General features: G+C 30.2%; 1 long non-coding RNA gene across 1 annotated transcript; it reads right to left on the reverse strand.

Annotated features, from left to right (window-relative positions):
- Positions 1 to 136: 136 nt before the first annotated feature.
- LOC111376691 lies at positions 137 to 2,094 on the reverse strand. Its single transcript, XR_002699524.1, has 3 exons — positions 1,805 to 2,094; positions 981 to 1,202; positions 137 to 804 (listed from the first exon to the last, which is right to left on the reverse strand). It is a non-coding gene; the product is annotated as an uncharacterized LOC111376691 (long non-coding RNA).
- Between the last annotated feature and the right edge of the window lie 20,249 nt (positions 2,095 to 22,343).

Raw genomic sequence — 22,343 nt, forward strand, 5'->3', positions numbered from 1 at the left:
CCTTTTTTTTTTTTTTTTTTTTTTGTGAAACTGCTAAAAAATCTATTAAAAAAAAAACTGAAATTCCGAGTGTGAACAGTACCCCCGTGAACAGTGACTTTTTTTTTTTTTTTTTGCCTAATCAACTAGAAAGAAAATTGAAAAAGAAAACTGCTGCCTCATAACAATTTTTTTATTTGTGCTGTTCCACAAGTTTTTGGGAAGAGGATAGGAAGAAAGTTTTGGATTCTGGATGAAAAATTACCCAAGTTTTAGCTCTGATACCACTTTGATGCAGGATGAGGGATGATTCCTACAGAATAATTAGAAATAGCAAAATAGCACAACTAGCAAGTAGAATTCCAGCTAGAAGAAGAAGAAGACAGCAAGAAGGGGGAAAGGGCCGGAGAGAAAGAGGGGAGAAAACCAAAGAAGAAGTAGAAATCAAGGGAAAAGGGAGAAGGAGGAAGCCATAGGCAACAACCCAAGCATTCTATTTTTTAATTCATCAACTCATCAACTGTCTCAAATACGCAACAAAACAGAAATAAATAACAAAAGAAAAACCCTAATGAGAAGGGCTTGGGTCAAACCTGCTAAACAAGCTCAATAATAGAAATATAAATAATAATCCAAATAGAATATAACTAATAGTCCAAATAGAAAATAAATAGTAAATGGATGTTCGCATCAATACCCAAGTCTGATATTTCCTTGTCTAGCTTCTTAAGGTGTTCCTCATTAGATTTACTCCTAGTTTCAGCCATACCCAAGTCACGTTGCTACTTTGATGCCAAATGTTATAGTTGAGCTTCAATTCTCAACCTGGGACACAATCAAACACAGTGATAAATCAGAAATTAAACAAAACTCAACACCCAATGATTAATTTTGAGACAAAGTGTCTATCACAGTGAGAATTTAACAAAAATTAAAAAGGTAGATTTTGAAGAAGAAGAAAAAGAAACTGAGGTCAGAGAAGAAATATGGAAACCACGCACAAATCGTTCGCACCCTTCTGCCTCTTCTCGTCTACTTTCTTAAACCGCCAAAAGCCTGCTTTCCTAATACAACTCAATAAAACGTAAAATAGGAGTTGACAACAACAAATGATGCCATTTCCTTCGGACTTCAAATTTGTAGATGACCGTTGGCTGCTTCATTTTTCTCTGTTTCTGGGATTCCTCTTCTTCTTTTCTCCCCAAGTCAGCTGAGTTCCTTCTCTTCATAACAAATTATTGTTACAAAAAGCCAAATTACACTATTTCACTCATAATATGACAAAATAATAGCTGACAATGCAAAATCGTCAAAAAATTCAAGCCACCACCAGAAGCAAACCGCAACACCAAGGACACCACCCTAAATGTACTACCGATTTCAGTACCAATCCTTTGAATATTAACAATATAAATTGAAACCCTGGAAATGAAAAGTTGAAATTGAAATTGACATGAAATTAACAAGGAAATGCGAACATTTGCACTTTCTAATACATATTTAGCAAACAAAAATTTAAAGGTAACATCTAAACATTAATTTTAGTTCTTATAAACACGTTGTAAACTTAGGCAAAAATATTCTATTTGAAAATGTCAAACTAGAATTGACATGATGTACAAAACAACAAAATGAAAATGGCTAACGATTAAGAATTAGAAGATAACTACTTATTGAGCTACTGAATAATTTTAAATAGAAATTACTTAAATCATAAACATTTAACGAAAAAGCAAACAAAAATCTCAAATCAAGAATTATTTACTGCTACTTTGGAATCAAAATTCAGAAAATTCCATGCTTCAAAGTAAAATGAGCATGTTACCTGGAAATATGCGCTCCCTGTACTGATGGTAGAATGAAATTGAAAGAGGAGACGAAATTAACACCAAAATAATAAATAAATAAATTTCTAAGGTGGTATAGAGATGTAGATTTCTGATTTTTTTGGCAAAATTTAAGAAGGAACAACAGGAAATTTCGTAGTTATTATCTGACAGACTACATTTTGACTCTGAATTTTGAAATTGATAGGAAGAAATATGTGGAAATTTTTTTTTTCAATTTCTTGATTGTACGGTAGGTTTATGTTTTTGGGGACTTATCACTTTGATCTATAATCAACTGTAATCAAGGAAAAATAAATAAATAATACAGGTTCCATGTTTTAAGGGTACGTGTAAAGTTGGACAACTTACAAAGATATCCCTAAAATTAAAAGTCTTTTAAAAAATCATATAAAAGTATTTGACAGTAAAAAATAGTTGGTTAAACACAATGTTACTTTTTTAATTTAAATGTCACTTTATTATTAAAAAAAAGTAAAAAAGTTACATAAAATGTCACTTTTAAAAAAAAGTGATGTTTGTAATTAAAAAAATAATGAAAATTCCAAGAAAGTTACAAAAAGGTAAAAGATAGTGTGTAAAATTAAGTCATTTTCTTTAAAAAGTAACAATGTCACTTTTTTGTTACACTTTCATTAAAAAGTGATGTTCGTCACTAAAAAATGTAATGAAAATTTCAAGACAGAAAAAATGAAAAAGAGTAGAAAAAGTGATGGAAGTTCAAAAAATAGTGACAAACACGGGAAAAAAAAGACTTTTTTTTTAAAAAGTGGTAAATACTAAAAAAATTATAAATATTCAAAGAAGTGATAAAACATAAATTAAAACATTAGAATCAGTTCAGTAAAATGACAGAAGTGATAAAAATTCATAAAAAAGTGTCAAATAATTAAAAATGTAACAAAAATTCAAAAAAAAAAGAAAAAAGAAGACAAAATACCAATTAAAATATGGGCAACTCATAAAAATATCCTTAGAATTAGGGTTTTTTTAAAATTTCATATGAAAAGTATTATAAAAGTAAAAAAAATAATGTATAAAACTAGATGCTACTTTTTTTTAATTAAAAAGTGACACTATGTCACACTTTTATAAAAAAGTGACACAATGTCACTTTTTAAAGTTAAGTGTTACTCTCTATTAAAACACAACATATAATGTCAATTTTATTAAAAAGTTATATTTGTCACTCAAAAAAAATGATGGAAATTTTTTAAAAAAAAAGTGATAGAAAAACAGTGATAAACACTAAAAAAAATGACAAATACTAGAAAAGTAACAAAAAAATAAAAAAAAGTGACAAACACTCAAAAAATGATAAAATACCAATCAAAATATTGGAATCAGTTTAATAAAGTGACAAAAATTTAAATAAAAAAAAAAGTAACACAACAACCATTCCTCATCTTTCTCCGTTTATCGTCAAGTATCTTGAAATCAGTAAATCCACAAAACACCAATCAAAACGTTAAGCATCTTTAAATTAATTCATTGCCATTGTCATCTACCAACTCAGTCAACTCATTAATCTCCACTTAATGAAGATCCAAACAGGAGAACAAGTTGTAGCTTTTATTATATTAAACCAACTATAACTTATTTGTAATGTAGCAAGAGGACCTAAAACCAGCATTCCTTGGCCAACAAGATGACCATATCAATTGGTATGACTAGAGGACACTGCTACCTTTACATTGAAAAATATATTAGAAGTGATAAAATTCGAAAAAATCGACAAGAACTAAAAAAGTGATAAAAATTCAAAAAGTAATAAAACTTAAAAAGTCGCAAATGACATTTGACAGTGTCTAATTGCATTATATGTATGTCTCATATAAAATGAGTTTCAAATGACTTTTCTTTAGCCGTTGAGACATGAAATTCACAATTTGTTTGAGCTATTTTATAATTTGTCTCTTAAAGCCCTTGCTTTCACCATTCCCAAGCAACTACTATCTTCCTCTGCAGTTCAATTTTGCATCAATTAAATTTCCTTTCTCAATCTGCTGCACATACACTTAAAACATTTGAGAGAGAGGGAGGGGGCCTAGGATAAGGAAACATGCACATAGCCTAGAAATTAGGCTTGGAAGTATCGATTTCATTAAGAATTCAAAAAATTTTATTATTCTCCCAGTACTGTTGTCATATGCTCTAGTTTGTGGATATGATACTCTCTCCTCAATTGCTAACTCGCTTTGCTTTTCATAGTCCTCCACTTCACCACTAAGTACTTTCGAGTTTATCATTTATTCTCAAATTTATAAAATTAGTGAGTTGACAGTATAAATATACACGTTTATTCAATTATGACACATACCATTTTATCACAAATTAATTCTTCTAGAGCATAATTGTAATTATAATAGAAGAATAAAACGCAAATCATTTAAGTTTTATTATACAAAATCTCAACCTTCTTTTAATATGTGTTGCAACATAATCCCAACAAATGGAAAGCGAAATCAAAATTATCATATTCTGGTTATCATAAAAAAACTTGTCCCAAATATATTTACGTGTTCCATTAGGCCATATTCCAGATCCATTTATTAATTTCAATAGCACAAAGTTTTTGAATAAGTTCCATGGCTTTTGATTTTTTAGCATTCCCTTTAAGGATATTATAAGTGTGCATAGATTTAGCAATATCTGATCAAGTAAAAAAATTGGAAATAAGTTATAATGGATCACATAACCTATCAAAGACACACACAACTCATAAACGTATATAAAATGTGATATTTTAAATACTTTTGGAGTATTTTCCATTTCAAAAAAAAAAAAAATCCCGCCGGCCAAATATTATTTCATAAATATCCTTGATTTTTATAAAATAAATTATAACTTAATCAATTTAAAAAATATTTCTAATACTTTTTACAAATTTATTTTAAACATTAAATACAAAAAGTATTTCTATTAAAAATTAATTTAATTAATGAAAAAGGTTTGCATCAGCTCATCCACATCTTCCAACAAATTTTTTTTCTCAATTGGTCATTCCGACTAATTTCGACGTTCTAAGTTTATTAGTGTCAAATTTTCAAAAACTAATTTTTTTAAGATCACGTTTGGGACATCAACGGATCTGTTCGAGAGTGAAAATGACAAAATAATCATGCAAAATTTTTAGATTTTCGATCAAACTTCGAGAGATCATAATTTCTTTATTTTAAGGCCAAAATTAATTATCTTTATACCTTTGAAAAGGACTAGCGAAGATCTATCCAACCTTAATAAATGGAAAATCATGAAACATAGTATTATAGAAGTTATCATGTGATGAAATTTTGGATTTTACCAATTTCATACAAAAATAAATAAATAAATAAAATCAGATTTTCATCCAAACTTCAATTCTCATAACTTCTTTGTTTTCAACCCAAAATTTAAGTTCTTTATATGATTGGAAAGCTCATTGAAATACATTTCTAATACTAATCTTACTACATAATTATCGATGTAAAAAAGCAGTAAATTATCAAAAGATGACATAAAAATCACACAAGGTTCGAAAACTTTACACACAAAATTTACAAGTCAATTGAATCATGTAATGTCATATTTAAGAATGAAATATCTTAAGAAATTCATCCTTATGGCTCTGGCACTAATGCAATAAATCGCAGCATGCTTGAACATATATCCAAGGTCAAGAATCCTTACATAAAATGACGAATTCCAAGATCTTTTGAATAGTTGAGTCACCTTGCTTTCTAAACTTTGAAATATGCATTTACTTGTTCTCCAATGGTCTCAATCCTGATCACAAAGAAAGGGAACTATAATCCACAATCTAAATGCCCAATTTTGTGAGTTTTCATCCCATATATATGGTTCTTGGCACTTTTATATTTTGAGTCATTTTCCATAAGAATTTTTATTATTTTCTTCTCCTTTTCTCCATAACTTCAATTAGAAAGTTGCAAGGAGCTATTTGGGGGTTGTAGGGAGTTAGAAAGTTATAGATTTGAATTCCATTTGAAACATTCCTTCATGTCCACCTTTGAAACCTTGTTGGTTCATTCCACATGGGCAACCCATGACCCCATAACTTCCAACAAATTGAAATGGTAAAGATTGTCTTCTTTTATTTGTTGATGGTGGAAGAGCGCATTGCGACAATAAATTTTACGACTGATTATTAGATGCATATGTTTACAGGATTTGACGCTGGGTGTCGCTAATCTTCGCAACCTAGGTGTCGTTGCTGTTGCAGAGTTTGCAATAGCTAGTTATCAACCAATAATTCCTTTGGCTGCAGAGAGTAGCACTGGGTTAGAATCTAAATATAGTAGTGATGATGATGATAATTATCGCAACAAAAATGACATTACGGACAAAGAAGAAAAGGGAGCTGGCAAACATTCTGCAAGGAAGACACATATGCCAACAACTCTTCTTTTTCCTTTGCAACTTAGGCAATCAGGGCATCTACTACCCAACACCCATTGAGACTCCTCTCATGCTTTCACCTATGCCAATAACTATGCTTTCCATTCAACTTTCAAACACCATTTCAAGGTAAAGCTGCTGCTTCCCATCTATTCTCCTCTATTAAAATCTAATAAACAGATTCGTCCAAATGTTATCAGATAAATTAAATTTCAATGTGGAACATGGGATTTTCATTCTTGCATGCCATGGATCAAAATTATCCATATGTTTGCAATAATATATGATATTACCAATTTTTGAATCCTCGAGGACCTTATGCCATGCTTTCATATTCTCATCATCAAGGATCTTGAGGCGTCGGATGATTGGTCAACCTTCAACCAGCCTATATTCCCAACTACTATGGCAGAAGCTATACTCGCTACAAGGATCTCTTCAAGATTGAGGCTCCTCGAGGTTTTGTACACAACCACGAGGAGTGCACTTCTTAACCTTACTCGGAGTGCACTACCTATTTATATAAATACAAAGCCTAGGATCATTATTCGGGTACGCATTTTTATATTTTAGCATATAGTCTTTTGCATGTTTTCCCTTCTTGCTAACTTAAGTATCAAAGGAACAACGAGGACACACTTCAACGCCCTTATTTTAGGTATTGAAAATCCTGTTTGTGCTCATTCTCGATCATCAAGCTCGGGTATTCATAGGTACGAATTTTTGATATAATCAATATCAGTTAACAATTTGAATATTTAGACTAGCTACCATGTTTCTTTATCTCTTTCTACCTTGAAATCTACTTATGTATCTGATTTTATTTGATGTGATTCTTCAAAATATAGGGAGGTCCTATCTATGATTATACATCTATGAGAAGCTAAAATGAAGTAGTCAAATTTTGGTAATTACTTTCAAGGAAAGCCATGCAATTCTCGGCGATGACTATATGTCTTCACCGTCAAATAACCTCTTGAAATGTTCGTGTCTTCCAGAGGTGACGGGGTGAAAATACTATCCTACTCTTTAATTTGTATTATTGTACATGATACATATTTCTATGAAAACTTAGTCTCTTGTTTATGTTATCTGTTTCCAAGAAGGACATACAATTATCCAAGAATCGTGCAAAATTTAGATGATGAGAAAGGACTTCAATCCTGAAGAACAGAGTCAAATTTTAGTGCATCTGGTCCATGGAAAAAATCAATACAACCACAGACTCAAACTAGCCAAGAAGTTCAGCTCAAGACATCTTACGATGTGAGGTCATGAACTCAAGGGTATTGAGTTTTGAAATATATCATTAGAAAACTGATTTATCACTTCCATAAATAGCGCTTATCAAATATGACTAAAGCTTTTTTTTCATCTATCTAAATTGTGATTGTACCGTTTGTCAATCACTTCACACTTTTTTATCCCTAGTCAGTTTCATGTCTGATCATTGAGTATTTTTTATATCAAATTTATTTGACAATGTAATGGCCTACATGTGGCAATGGTGACAAATTCAAAATCAAAACTACGCTTAAACCGTTAAAGCAGACGTGCTTTTGCAAAAGAGCGATGTTCTCATCTAAAAGAAGAGAATAAAATGTTGAAATTTTATAAAACTTTAAATCTTAATAATATGAAAACTTAATTATTTTATTGCTAAGATCTTCCATGTCAAATCACCAAGAGAATTATAAAGTGTGGAACATACCTTGATTCTTTGAGAATGTTTCTTTAGTACTAGATCTTGATTTCGGATTTTGGATCTTGAATATTAACTCTTTTGATTCTTGAGTTCTTGATCTTGATTTTAGCTTCTTGCTTCGTAGTCTTGATTCTTGAATTCTTTCGTCTTGATTCTTGCTTGTGGATTGCCTGTTCTTGATTGTGGGTTTTTGGATCTTCCTCTTTAATATACTTTCTCTTGTATTTTTCTAGTGATGGGATGACACAAAAAATAAAAAGTTGCGTATAAATTGGGGACCATAACTCTATATATAGTTTTCATATGTATTTTGTCTATCATGAAATATAATTCTAAATGAATCTAGACTCTACACATATAATCTGACCAATACTTTATTTAGATGTCCAAACTCCAATAACTTAAATTCCTCGTTAGATCACTTTAATTTTGAGCGTAACTTTAAGATAGCCTTTATACACAATTAATTATATATGTCGCCCCACGTGGCAAAATAAAATTTTTCCCACCAATTTTTCACTTGAGCCATGTATGTTACCTTATAAATATTATTACCTTGAGAGCTCAAAAACTTTTGTTATATTTCCGAACAATCTCATCCATCAATTATGTTAATATATGATCAAAGTGGTCTTCGTTACAATTATCATAATTAAAACCTCAATGGTCACATTAATCAACACAATCAAATGACATAGATTATATGTAGATATGTAACATGAAAATTACATACAATGTGATCTAAATATGTCTATTTTCAACTAGTCCTACCTTATCCTTTAATGAGATCAAACAAAAAAAAACATTAATTAGAGTAAAAATTGAACTGAATACTTTATTTCTGAATTAAATCGAATATCCATGGATTAAAAAATGTGTCTAAAATAGATAACATCCGAAAACAAACTGTCATATCATCAAAAGATGCAACACCTGTATGAGCATTATGCTTACAAAAGACTTGGGGTAGCAGCCATTTAGCAAATGGATCCATAACAGTGGAGTTTGTCTTAATATGCTTTGTAAAACCTGACACACTGAATTTTTTCCTTAACAACTAGGAACTTAATATCTATAAACTTTGACATTGTCAAGCTCCTATTAGAATACAAGGCTGCTATTGTCACAGAATAACTTAAGTGGTCTTTCAATTCTATCCAAAATGTACAGCCAAGGACAAAAATTAGCAATTATATTCTATGATCAGAATCAGAATATCCAATGATCTTCTATTGGTATATTTTTTTGTGTGTGATAATTTAATCCTTAGTTCTCTATAGATATCGAATAACGTAATTGGCTATTTTCCAAATATACATTACAGAATTACTAAAATATCTGTTCGGCATTCCAACAATGAATGCTATATTAGGAGTGTGAATACATTAAACTTTCAACTGCTAAAGTATAGTGAATTTTTCTATATTTTATTTTCTTTATGCTTATTCTTGGGGCACTAATTGAGATTAAACTCGTCTCCCTTAGCAATATGGTTATCACCTGGCTTATATACATTCATCTCAAATCTCTTACGAACCTTATCGACACAATTTTTTTTGTGATAATCCAAAAATATTCCGAGATCAATCCTTGTGTATCTATATCCTTAATACACATGTGGCATCACCAAGATTTTTCATTTCAAAATATCAGGGATACAATAGTAATTAGTTTTAGGGCTGCAGGGGTGTAATTGTCATTCACCTCCAAACCCTAATAAACTTTCATTTTACAACACTCTCCCTTGAATGACACATTACAAAATATCTGCCTCGTTAAAATCTTGTTTGATTAAAACCCAATGGAAAAAAAATCAAACGAAGGAAAAAGAGTACAGTTATTTTGGAGTACTAAAAATAAATGCTGCCTCATTAAAACCTTGCTAGAAAAACTCAGTGGGACAAAATCTAAGCTAAGGAAAATGAGTACAGCTACTCTCCCTGATGTTGATCACTGAAAATCTTTAAGTCGACGCATTTGAATCTCATGAACTAATTTCTTGAATGTAGATGTTGGCAGTGCTTTTGTGAATAAATCGGCCACATTGTCACTTGAGCGAATTTGTTGGATATCGATGTCGCCATTCTTTTGAAACTCATGTGTATGAAAGAATTTTGGAGAAATATGCTTCGTCCTATCACCTTTGATATAGCCTCCTCTGAGTTGTACAATACAAGCTGCACTGTCTTCATACAAAATTGTTGGACTATCCTTTGTTGAAATTATTCTGCATGATGCTTGGATATGATGGGTCATGTTTCTCAACCACACACATTCTTAGCCTGCTTCATGGATTGCAATAATTTTAGAATGGTTTGAAGATATAGCTGTCAAAGATTGCTTTACAGATCTCCATGATATAACCGTTCCTCCACGTGTAAACACATAACCTGTTTGTGATTTAGCTTTATGTGGGTCAGATAGATAACCTCCATCTGCATATCCCACTAAAGCAGATCCCGACTTTTGAGAATAAAATAATCCCAAATCAATAGTATCCTTTAGGTAACAAAAAATATGTTTAATACCATTCCAATATCTTTGAGTTGGTGTAGAGCTATATCTTGTAAGAAGATTTATAGAAAAAAGCTATGTCGGGTCGAGTACAATTTGCAAGATAAGTTAATGCTCCAATTGCACTAAGATATGGTACTTCAGGACCAAGAACCTTTTTTCCATCTTCAAGTGGACGAAATGGATCTTTTTCCACATCAAGTGATCAAATAACCATAGGTGATGCCAATGGATGTGCATTATCCGTGTAAAAACGTTTTAAAACTTTTTTCTGTATACGTGGATTGGTGAACAAATAATCCATTTGCGAAATGTTCAATCTGCAATCCAAGACAAAATTTGGTTTTTCCCAAATCCTTCATCTCAAATTCATTTTTCAAATAATCAGCAGTTTTGTTGAGCTCTTCAGGAGTTCCAATTAAATTTAAATCATTAACATAAACTGCCACAATTGCAAATCCACTATTTGCTTTATTTATGAAAACACATGGGCAGACATCGTCATTTTCATAGCCCTCATTCAACAGATATTCACTAAAGTGATTATACCACATGCGTCCGGATTGTTTTAATCCATATAATGATCTTTGCAATTTAATTAAGAACATAGTTCTCGAGCATGTATCGTTTGTTCCTGGTACCTTAAGTCCTTCAGGGACTTTCAAATATATGTCACTATCAATTGAACTATACAAATATGCAGTTACTACATCCATAAGGCGCATATCAAGCTTTTGTGATACAGTCAAACTAATTAAGAATTTAAAAGTGATGGTGTCCATTACGGGAGAATATATTTCCTCGTAATCAATTCCTGATTTTCGTGAGAAACCTTGAGCTACTAGTCGGGCTTTGTACCTTGTAATTTCATTATTTTCATTCTTCTTTCGTACAAAAACCCATTTATGTCCAACAGAGATCACATTTTCAGGTGTTCGAACTATAGGTCCAAACACTTTTCATTTCTCCAAAGAATTCAATTCTGCCTATATGGCTTCTTTCCATTTTGACCAATCATTTCTATTTTCACAGTCTTTAACCGACTGTGCTTTAGGATCCTCATTTTGTATAATATCAAGAGCCACATTAAAGGTGAAAATATTATCTATAACAACATTATTTCGTTCCCATAATTTATGAGATAACATATAATTTATTGAAATCTCATTATTTTTGGACACTTGTGGTTCTTCAGGAACCGTATTTTCAATATTTGATTGATAAATCTTTTCTAATTAACTTCTTTCGAAATTTTTGGTTGGTTTTTCTCATGTACTTTTCTTTTTCGAGTTACAGAGTCTTTTGAACCAACTGGTCAACCACGCTTCTAGCGTATTTGAGATTCATTTGCTACAGCAGATTGTCCTACATGAATATCAATTTTTGCTGTAATATTTTCTGTTGGAACATATGACTTGTGTCAACGAATACGTCAGGTAATTGATTTGCAACTCTTTGCAAATGAATGATTTTTTCAACCTCTTTCTCACATTGATTGCTACAGGGATCAAAATGAGATAAAGTTGTTTCATTCCAAGAAATTTAACCTTGTTTTTCAGGATGTAGTTTTTCCCCTCCCAAAGTTGGGAAAGTCATTTCATCAAAATTACAATCTGCAAAACGTGCAATAAATAAATCACCCGTTAAAGGTTCAAGATACCTAATAATTGATGGTGAATCAAAACCTACATAAATCCCAAGTTTTTGTTGGAGACCCATTTTAGTACGTTGTGGGGGTGAAATGGGGACTTGGATTGTGCAACCAAAAACCCGTAGGTGAAAAATATCAGGTTCGTGATCAAATGCCAGTTGCAAAGGTGAATATTGATAATAGGTAATTGGTCTAATACGAATCAATGATGCAGCATGTAATATGGCATGACCCCAAACAGAAGTTGGGAGTTTTGTTTTCATAAGTAATGGTCTAGCAATAAGTTGTAGGCGTTTAATAAACGACTCTGCCAAACCATTTTGTGTATGGACATGCGCAACTGAATGTTCGATTACAATTTCGATTGATATACAATAATAATCGAATGCTTGTGACCTAAATTCACCAGTATTGTCAAGGCGAATAGTTTTAATTGAGTAATCGAGAAATTGCGCTCGTAATTTTATAATTTGAGCAAGTAGTTTAGCAAATGTTACATTTCTAGTGAAAAGTAGGCAAACATGTGACCATCTAGTAGAAAAATCAATTAATACCATAAAATAACGAAATGGTCCACATGATGGGTGTATTGGCCCACATATATCTCGATGAATTATTTCCAAGAAAGTTGGGGATTCAATATTGACCATTGTAGTTGAAGGTCTAATGACTAACTTGCCTTGCGAACAAGCTACACATGGATAATCATTAGGTAAGAAAATCTTATGGTTCTTTAAAGGATGTTCATGTGAATTGTTTATTATTCGACGCATCATTATTGCTCTTGGATGTCCGAGTCGATCATGCCATGTATAATACATGCCAGATGGAAGTGCATAAAATTTTTCTTTTATCTACTTCTGACCAGATATAAAAGAAGTTATGCAAAGATATTCGACATTATTTTCTTGTGTCTTCTCAATATGATATTCATTGCAACGAATATCTTTAAAACTAAGCAAATTTTTTCTGGATTTGTTAGAACAAAGTGCATCGTCAATAAATAATTTTGTATTATTTGGTAAAATAATACAACCTCTACCAGAACATTCAACGATATTTGATGTACCTGATATTGTATTGACATTATTCTCTTTTAATGTTAAGTCCAAAAAATATTTTTTGTCTTGAAGAATAGTATGTGTAGTTGCGCTATCAATCAAAGTGGCGTCTTGACAATCCATCATGAATCTATCAATATAACAAAATAGATATATTTAAAAAAAAAAATTGAATTTAAATTCAAAATGATAAGCATAATTAATACTGTGAAATTAACGATGCTTAATAAAATTCAAAATTTTTGTGAAAAGTAAAAACATATTTCAAACTAAATTTCTAAAATAAAGGGAAATACTAGAAACATAAAAAAAAAAAAAAAAAACTAATCTATATCGTCCATCACATCAAATGATCAATATTTCTATTTGGATCAGTAGAGAAATCGGAGACATCCAAATGAGTCGCATCAATTGGACCATCATAGTAAGTAAAATTTGTCTCCACTTTTCCCTTTCCCTTGATTGATTTTTGGTAGAGATCCACAAGGTGTTTTGCTGTACGACAGGTACGTATTCAATGCCATTTCATTCCACATCTAAAACAATTTTCTTCATGTACCTTTTTAGGTGTGCTACTTTCGTTTACTTTATACCTTTTGAAATTGTTGTCTTGTTGTTGATAACTTTGTTGATTATTTCATCCATGGTTTACTCTGCGTGTACGTCTAAATCTACGTCCACGTCCACGTCCATGTTCACGTCCACGTCTTTGTCTTGATATTGCATTTGCTTCACGCAATGATACAGTACAAGTTGGACGTAACCCATGATTTTTCATCAACAATTCATTATTCTGTTCAGCAACAAGCAGACAAGATATAAGTTCTGAGTACTTCTTGAAACCATGCTCGCGATATTGCTGTTGCAGGAGCACATTCGAGGCGTGAAAGGTGGAAAGAGATTTCTCCAACATATCTTCATCTGTGATCTTTTCTCCACACAATGTCAATTTTGAACATATTCTGAACAGTTCAAAATTGTACTCACTAACAGTTTTGAAGTCTTGCAAACGAAGGTGCATTCACTCATAGTGGGCTTTGGGAAGGACTATAGTCCTCTGATGATAAAATCTTTCAGTTAATTTTTTTCAAAGAACCTGTGGATCTTTCTCAGTAAGATATTCAATTTTCAGTTCAAAGTGAAGATGATGATGAAAGAAGATGAGTGTTTTTGCACGATCCTATATGGATTCTTTATTTCCTTCTTTTATTGTCTCTCACAAAACTTTTGAGACAAGATGAATATCAGCATCAAGTATCCATGATAAATAATTTTTGCCAGAGATGTCAAGTGCATCAAACTCAAGTTTTGTGATATTTGCCATTTGATTAACTACACAATAAAGCACGAGAAAATATAATTAGTTTCGAAGAATATGATTAAAAATCATATAATAATTAATCAAGTAATCAACATGACATAATTTGAGTGTTTTTCTTCAGGGATAAACACTAATAATATGTTCTTCGAAACATGTGCTACTTCGGGAGCACGTCGTATTTTACTTTTGCTTCTTCAAGAGTAATATGTCAATATTCTTTTGGAATATTGAAAATTATAATTTATGCTCTTCAGGAGCAAGTAATATTCTTCTGGAATATTAATTATAATGTTGTGTTAATTCAAGAGCAACAATATGATAAATTATAATTTAAAATTTATATAAGACTTGTAAAAATATTAATTAGTAAACACAATGATTGTGACACAAGTTAATAGAAATTGTAGCACAACATATATACAATGACATAATTAAAGATGTGAAATAAAGGATGTAGACAAACATATTACAATGGTATTATATGTAAAATAAATCGACGTGCATTAACAAAAAGAAAACATTATCACAATATAGTATTCAACATTGACCAAACATTAATGAACTATGGAATAGCGTGTAAACTCTTACCCATAATTGATTTGACAGCGCTACATTTTTGAAAAACTTTTCTTCCTATCAAATTCATGTGCAGAATTGTGTGTAGACATTCATTAATACAAATTCAGAATCGTGTAAACTCTTACCCACAATTGTGGCAGTAGAATAGATGAACAAAAATCACGTGTAAGCCAAATAAACAATTAATTTGGCAATTCCAAGAAACTTGAAGGTAGAAACATAGGATTGCGTGAATTGATAAAATAAAAAAAATCACGTGTAAGCCAAATAAACAATTAATTTGGCATTTCCAAGAAACTTGAAGGCAGAAACATAGGATTGCGTGAATTGATAAAATAAAAAAATCACATGTTATCAAATTATTTTTGATACACGTGATAAGAAAAATAAAATTACTACCTTCCAAAAAATTCGAAAAATTATGCTTTTCGTGTTGATAACATGTTGTGAAAGTGAAGAAAAAAAGAGAGTAGAGAGAAGTCAATAGACTTGTGTGTTTTATTAAGAACCAAAGCCCTGTATTTATAGGACAGAATTAGGGATATAACAGTAATTATTTTTAGAGCTGCCGGGGTGTAATTGTCATTCACCTCTAAACCCTAATAAACTTTCCTTTTACAACAAATAAAAGATTTTATGAAACTATATATGTAAATAATGTGAAAATGTTAAATAAGGGTTGATTGTTCTTACTTTTCATTTCGAGGTGGGTATGTTTTTCTTTCTCAAGTATGGTAAACTTTTCGATTGTATCCTTAAACAATGTAACTTGAAAATTACTTCCCTAAAAACATTATAAAAAAAAATCTATTAGTCCAATAGTGAAACTTCTATGAGAAAAGTGTTGGCCAATTCTGACATTATATAATACCCACATCACACAAAATTAGTTTTGAAACTTCTACATGGCCATTCTTATTGCTGTCGATCTCAATGGAACTTTTCGAAGTATAAATACTTTAATAATAATTCACTCTTCTTCAAATGCATTTAGTTGTCTTATAAAGATATAATTGCAATCTTTTTTTGGTGACATCAATCCTACAAAATGAAAACAAATTTAAACTATGACAACAAAAATATACATTAATAATTTACAAAATGGAAAAAGTTAATATTTTTCAAATTAATTTGACTATGTGACCCATTTTGTTGATCCGTTGATGAATCAGACCTTGTTTCTATTAGTGTTTTCGACATTGTGTATTCATCTGTGATACATTTAGCATACTAAATAAAAAAGTCATTGATATGTTAATTTAGTAATATCAATGTTGAAAAAAACTCAAATAGCAAATATAGGAGATATCATACAAATATAATTTAACACAACACATGTTTTCATAAAAAAATGTGATTGTGCTCATATACCAATATGATGTAGCGAATTATAATTAACACTTCAAAATCCTCGGACCAATCATTCGAATATTGATTAATACGTAATTGATTGAACACTATTTGCAAATGGCTTGGACTCCCCTTGCTTTGAAATAATCCACTGACCAAGGGTTACTATTTGTTCTATTATATTGGTTTGTTTAATATTGAAATTAGGTAAATATGCTAAAAAAAACATATATATATATATAATAATAATAATAATAATAATAATAATAATAATAATAATAATAATAATAATAATAATAATAATAATAATAATTCTTAAATCATTTTATTCAATTCGTTAAAGACCAATACAAAATGGCTGCTGTTCACGTTTCAACAAAATCTTAATTGCTAAAGTTCAATATAATTGCACCTATGCTAATGTCTCCTCATCCACCCTAAAAGTAATTATTAAATCATAGTTTAAAAATCATAAAATTAGAAATATTAAAATATAAATTTTCAATCCAAAGATGAGTTACAGTAGTAAAAAAAGATCTAACATATAGATGTTTAGTCAAAGATGGCTTCAAAATTCATAACTATGAATAAAAAATAATTTATATTTGCATGAATATGATGAGACAATACTACTATCAGGTTGCCACTTGCTTAGGATGCACCAAATGGATGTATATATACTATAACAATAATTTGTAGTAATAGATAGATTTAAAATAGAAATTTCATAAAATTAAATCATTATATAAGAAATTAAGTTAAAATGCGAACCAAGCTTAACTAATCACCAAAATAATAATAATAATAATAATAATAATAATAATAATAATAATAATAATAATAATAATAATTCACAACACTCATTAAATTATAATTTAGATGGATATTACTAAGTGAATAAAAAAAAATAAAAATAGGAAGAGAAAAAGAACTACGTTATCTTTTAAGTATAATAAATTTTTTTTGCTAAACACCAAAACAGCCATATTCTTCCTTTTGTAGAATTTGTCTCAAACAAATCGATTTCTCCAAAACTCCACTGCCCAACACGAATAAATTCATATACATAAGCATCCTCTAGGTTATTTTCGACTTTTGAAAAGCTCTAGCTCACAACAAATTGTTTTAATTGATAATAGTTCTTGTTTTTAGCGCACAACAAATTGCTTTCATTGACAATAGTTATAGAATGAGAAAAGTTAATTTTTATAGTTATAATGATCTTAATTATATTTATTACATAGTGTATGTAGTAACACAAAACAGCCATGCATCTATCATCTCATTTGTGCTTTAATTGATAATAGTTCTTGTTTTTAGCCCACTAGAAATTGCTTTCATTGACAATAGTTATAGAATGAGAAAAGTTATTTTTTATAGTTATAATGATCTTAATTATATTTATTACATAGTGTATGTAGTAACACAAAACAGTCATGCATTTCTCATCTCATTTATTTACATGAATTTATTTGTAAAAGTAGACATCTCTAAATCCCTTTCACATTCTCTCCATTGGCAGGAAATTTAAAAACGTAGTCTCAATGGACTTTCTCTACCTTCCATCATCGTACATTTACTTTGTATATTGGCATTTTTAATCTGTTAATGTTGTTTGTGGATGGTTTAGAATTTCAACACATATTATAATGTTGTAGTAATTTATTTAGTTTCATAAAATGATAAGAATCTAGCAAAAAATAATTGAGGACTTAAGTGTGAAAATAAGCAAAGATTATAAATATTTATTGCAGTTATAATATTGTGTAATTAAATTTTTTTTAATGGGATTATAATTACCTTACTATTTGGTATTCAATTTTTATCTAAATTTAGATATCATGGTGATTCATATGTAACTACCAATTAAAACAATTTTTAAATAAGGGTAAATATAACATAAAATAAAATTTTATCAAATTATATAGTAACATTCTATATGCATTAATTTTATTACATTAAATATATTATTTAGTTGTTAGGATATGTGCGAAACAACCAAATGAAACAGTCATTTAAATAAGAGAATACGGATATAATTTTTTTAAAATTGACTAATTCAGTCGAGAGAATAAATTTATTTAAGTCATATTTTTATAATAAAAGTTGTTAATAAAAATTAATATAATATTAAAAATTTAATTTAGGGAATGATTGACAAATGGAAAAGAAAAGGATTTTTAAAAAAAAAAATAGATTGAAATAATTATTTATTGACAAAACTAATAAGGATATATTGGGTATATAGCTAAATATTTGAGGAATTAATGCTATTAATTAATTATAACAAAATTAAAATTAAATAAGGGTATATTATATATATAGCTAAATATGTTACGGTAAATTGAGTATTCAAAAGTTTATCGTCAATCCTTCATTTTAATATATTGTAGATGTAGACATATTTTATCAATACTAAGATTTCAGATCCCTCTGCCCATATAGATTTGGTCAACAATAATTTTAAAGCAAATTTATTTATTTACTCACCTTGACAAATGGGATGTCCTGTAGAAGGATTACACTCTTCATCTTCTCACGAAATTAAGGGTACGTTTGATTGGCCTCAATTCCATAGAAATTATCACATTCGCGGAATTCGTTTTCTACTTAAACTGTTTGATACGAAAGTGGAAATGGAATTCGAATTTCAAAGTACAAACACTTAAAACATGCTCTTGGCCAATTGAGTGGAAAATACATTCATGTGGTTTTGGTGGGTTTTTCTTTTCCTACTTATATAAAATTAATTTGTCTTTTCCACCTTTACAATCAAACAAGTCACTGTATAAAAAATTCTCAGTGACAACAAAATTCTTTAAACAAGAAGTTAATTTGTAGTATTAGTTGTTGTTCATTAATCAAATTACAGTAGAAAACTCATCTAGAAAAATGGAAACTGTTTTTGTCAAGGCGATGAATATAACTCATGAGTTCATTTTGTTAAGATATATAAATCATGAGTCACAATAGCACTAAATATTTTGGAACAACAACTTAAATTTTGAAATAAAAGTCGACAACAGTTAATCGCTTTTAGTACTAATAAAATGCTACTAATAGATTAATGTGCAAAATAACTTAAGCAAATTGAAGTAGAACAGAAACGCATTTGATATTAAAACCTAAGACATTGAATTAATATGTTCTCATATATAAATTGCCCAGGTTTAGAGGCATCTCCCAACAAATCCATTTATAATCTTCCATATATATCACATATATCTCCTAAAAACTTAAATCACATAAACAATATGGCACTTCAATCTGGAGCAGTAAAGGGAGCTTTGGTATTGTTCATGGTTGCTTGCATGGTGAAATCTGCCATGTCGATGTCAAGTCCTGTTCCGAAGACAGTATCAGAGGTAGCACAGGCAATGGAGGGGTATGTACCGTGCTTTGCAGCTCTAAAAGGTTTAGAAAAATGCTCAGTAGAGATTTTAAAAGCAGTGTTTGGACTTCCACTTGACTCTTCGTGCTGCCAGGTTGTCTATCTGGTAGCCCAATTCTGTGTGCCTACAGGGTTTCCTTTATCTGAGGTGTTTTTGCCGGTCGCTCTACAGAAATGCATCCCTTGCACTCCCAGCGAGCGGGTGAATTGTACGAATTTGAAATGATGATTTTTGGATGATTCGTTGAATGATCCAGAATCTGAAGGACAACATAAATTTTCTTGTTTTAAATCTTATAGTGGAGAAAGAATAATGACCCAAAATCTTAGAGTGATTTTTTTTTTCAACGATCATGATTCTGATTATGGACTAAGAATAATATTTTGAAGTTTCGATGAAGAATTTTATAATTTCCAGGAATATATCTTTTGCGGGATTCCAGTTAATAAAATTTAATTTATTTTATATTAATATTATGTTCGGAATGTTGTGCCAAACAACATTTAAATCCTTAAAAAAGAAAACGAAATTAATTACTTATTGTATGGTGCTGCTAATATTACTTAGCAAACACTTCAAATGAATTGCCATTAGCTTCTCTTCTTTTGAATGCTCATTTACATCACATCAATTTTATTCGTCTTATCCTCAGCAATGGCTGTACTTGGTGAAAGAGAAAAATTCAACAAAATAACTAGCAACCTTTTTGGAAGAAAAAAATCGATAGTTTTTGTATGTTTGGCAAACTTATAAGTAAGTACAAGGACTCTTCAATTGCAAAGGGTTTATATCAAAGAGTTGTGTTGTTTCAGAATGACTGTAACATTTTGATAAGATGTAATCTACATTATTAAATATGAAATGGTGTGATCTAATAGTAAAGATTATTTTGTCAATAAATGCGACCGTTAGGAAGAGACATGAAAAATTTATAAATATGACCCCTTGTAATTCCATTTTCTTCACTCTACATCAAATTTATATAATTGATTCTAGTTTTTTCCTTCTTCAAATTATGTCAAAATAATTCAAATTATTTTTGAGTTTAGTGTTCGATATCTTCAGTCCTAGAAGAGTACAACCAAGTGTTGGTTCACTCGATAAAATTACTATTGTACTGTATTAATTTTAGAAGAAGCATTGTATTTTGGGAGACAAATGTCCATTTGATTCCATTAGCACCTATAAGGGACCGAAATCCATCTTAAGGAGATTTTCATTCACATATCTCGCTTCATTTCATCCCCTTCTATTTTCTACGTTTGAGTAAGTTTTGATTTGCTTATTATTATGCATATACCATGGTTTCGATAAGTCGTTATTCTATCCATATTTGCATTCACATGTTTTTGTTTATCGAAATGTAATTCATGCACGAATTTATCCAACAAAAACTAACACCAAGCAAATTTGGATTAATATTTAAGAATTAAGATGAGAGTTCTGGCTCAATATTTAAGTTGTCTTCTTTTCTGGATTCCCTGCATTGGCTTGCACCATATTTGCAAACTTTCTTGCACTGTGTTGATATGCCTTTGAAACTCTAAAATAAAACACTATGTAAATCATCTAAAAAGTGTATACGAACATATTTAAAAAAATTTTAAACTTAAGAGGATAAGATAACCTTGATAAGTGTACCCAATCTTTATCCATGATGCTATATCAACACTATTAAGATATAACCTGTTATAATATGATTTAGAAAAAAATTAGAAAAAAAAAATTGGAAAAGTATTACAGTAAGAAAGACTTTCTTAATAGTTCAAAACTGAAAAGAGCATCAACTTTTGTATAATGAGACCTTTAAAGATTTCTATAGATTTTTTTAAGTGGAGTGACTTTTTTTGAATTGCAATCATTTACACAGCACAACATAGAATAAGTATAGAACAATCAACTTTTTGACACTTCTCTTTCTTGTCTTGTAATGAATTGAAAGGCAAAGGTTCTACCTATATTATTCTAAGCAGCAACAAAGGTTCTCTAGGAAAGAGACAGCAGAGAAATGGCAACAACTCAAAACAACTTCTCATGAAGACAGTCTGAACATTATACTTAAATATAGAAAATCCAGAGAGGAAAATTTCTTCCCCCTTGTTTTTCTCTTTCTCATATTACAAGCAATCAAAACACTAACCTATAATCACTAAAATCAAACTCCATACCATTACCATACATTCAAATCACATTCTAATTCGAACCCTTTTACATACTTCACAATCTAAAATTTTTCCCTTTATCGTTTTAAAATTCTAGACAAAACAAATGCAAACGCTGTGGTATATTCTACTGTATCAAAATGACAAAAGGATCCTCTTCGTGCAGCATTTTTATTTTGGTATTTCCATATCTACATCAACACCATAAACAAATGATGCACCAAATTGAAGCAAGCAATCTGTAAATCCTCCAGTAGACAAACCTAAATCCAACTCAACTTTTCCTGCCACATCAATCTCCAGTTGTTCTATGACAGCCTCTAAATTGTGTCCTGCTTTACATACACATTTGGGAACTTCAGCCCTGATCTCCAAAACTGCTTT

Source organism: Olea europaea, unplaced genomic scaffold (genome assembly GCF_002742605.1).
Source record: "Olea europaea var. sylvestris unplaced genomic scaffold, O_europaea_v1 scaffold1549, whole genome shotgun sequence".
In the NCBI taxonomy this organism is placed as follows: domain Eukaryota; kingdom Viridiplantae; phylum Streptophyta; class Magnoliopsida; order Lamiales; family Oleaceae; genus Olea; species Olea europaea.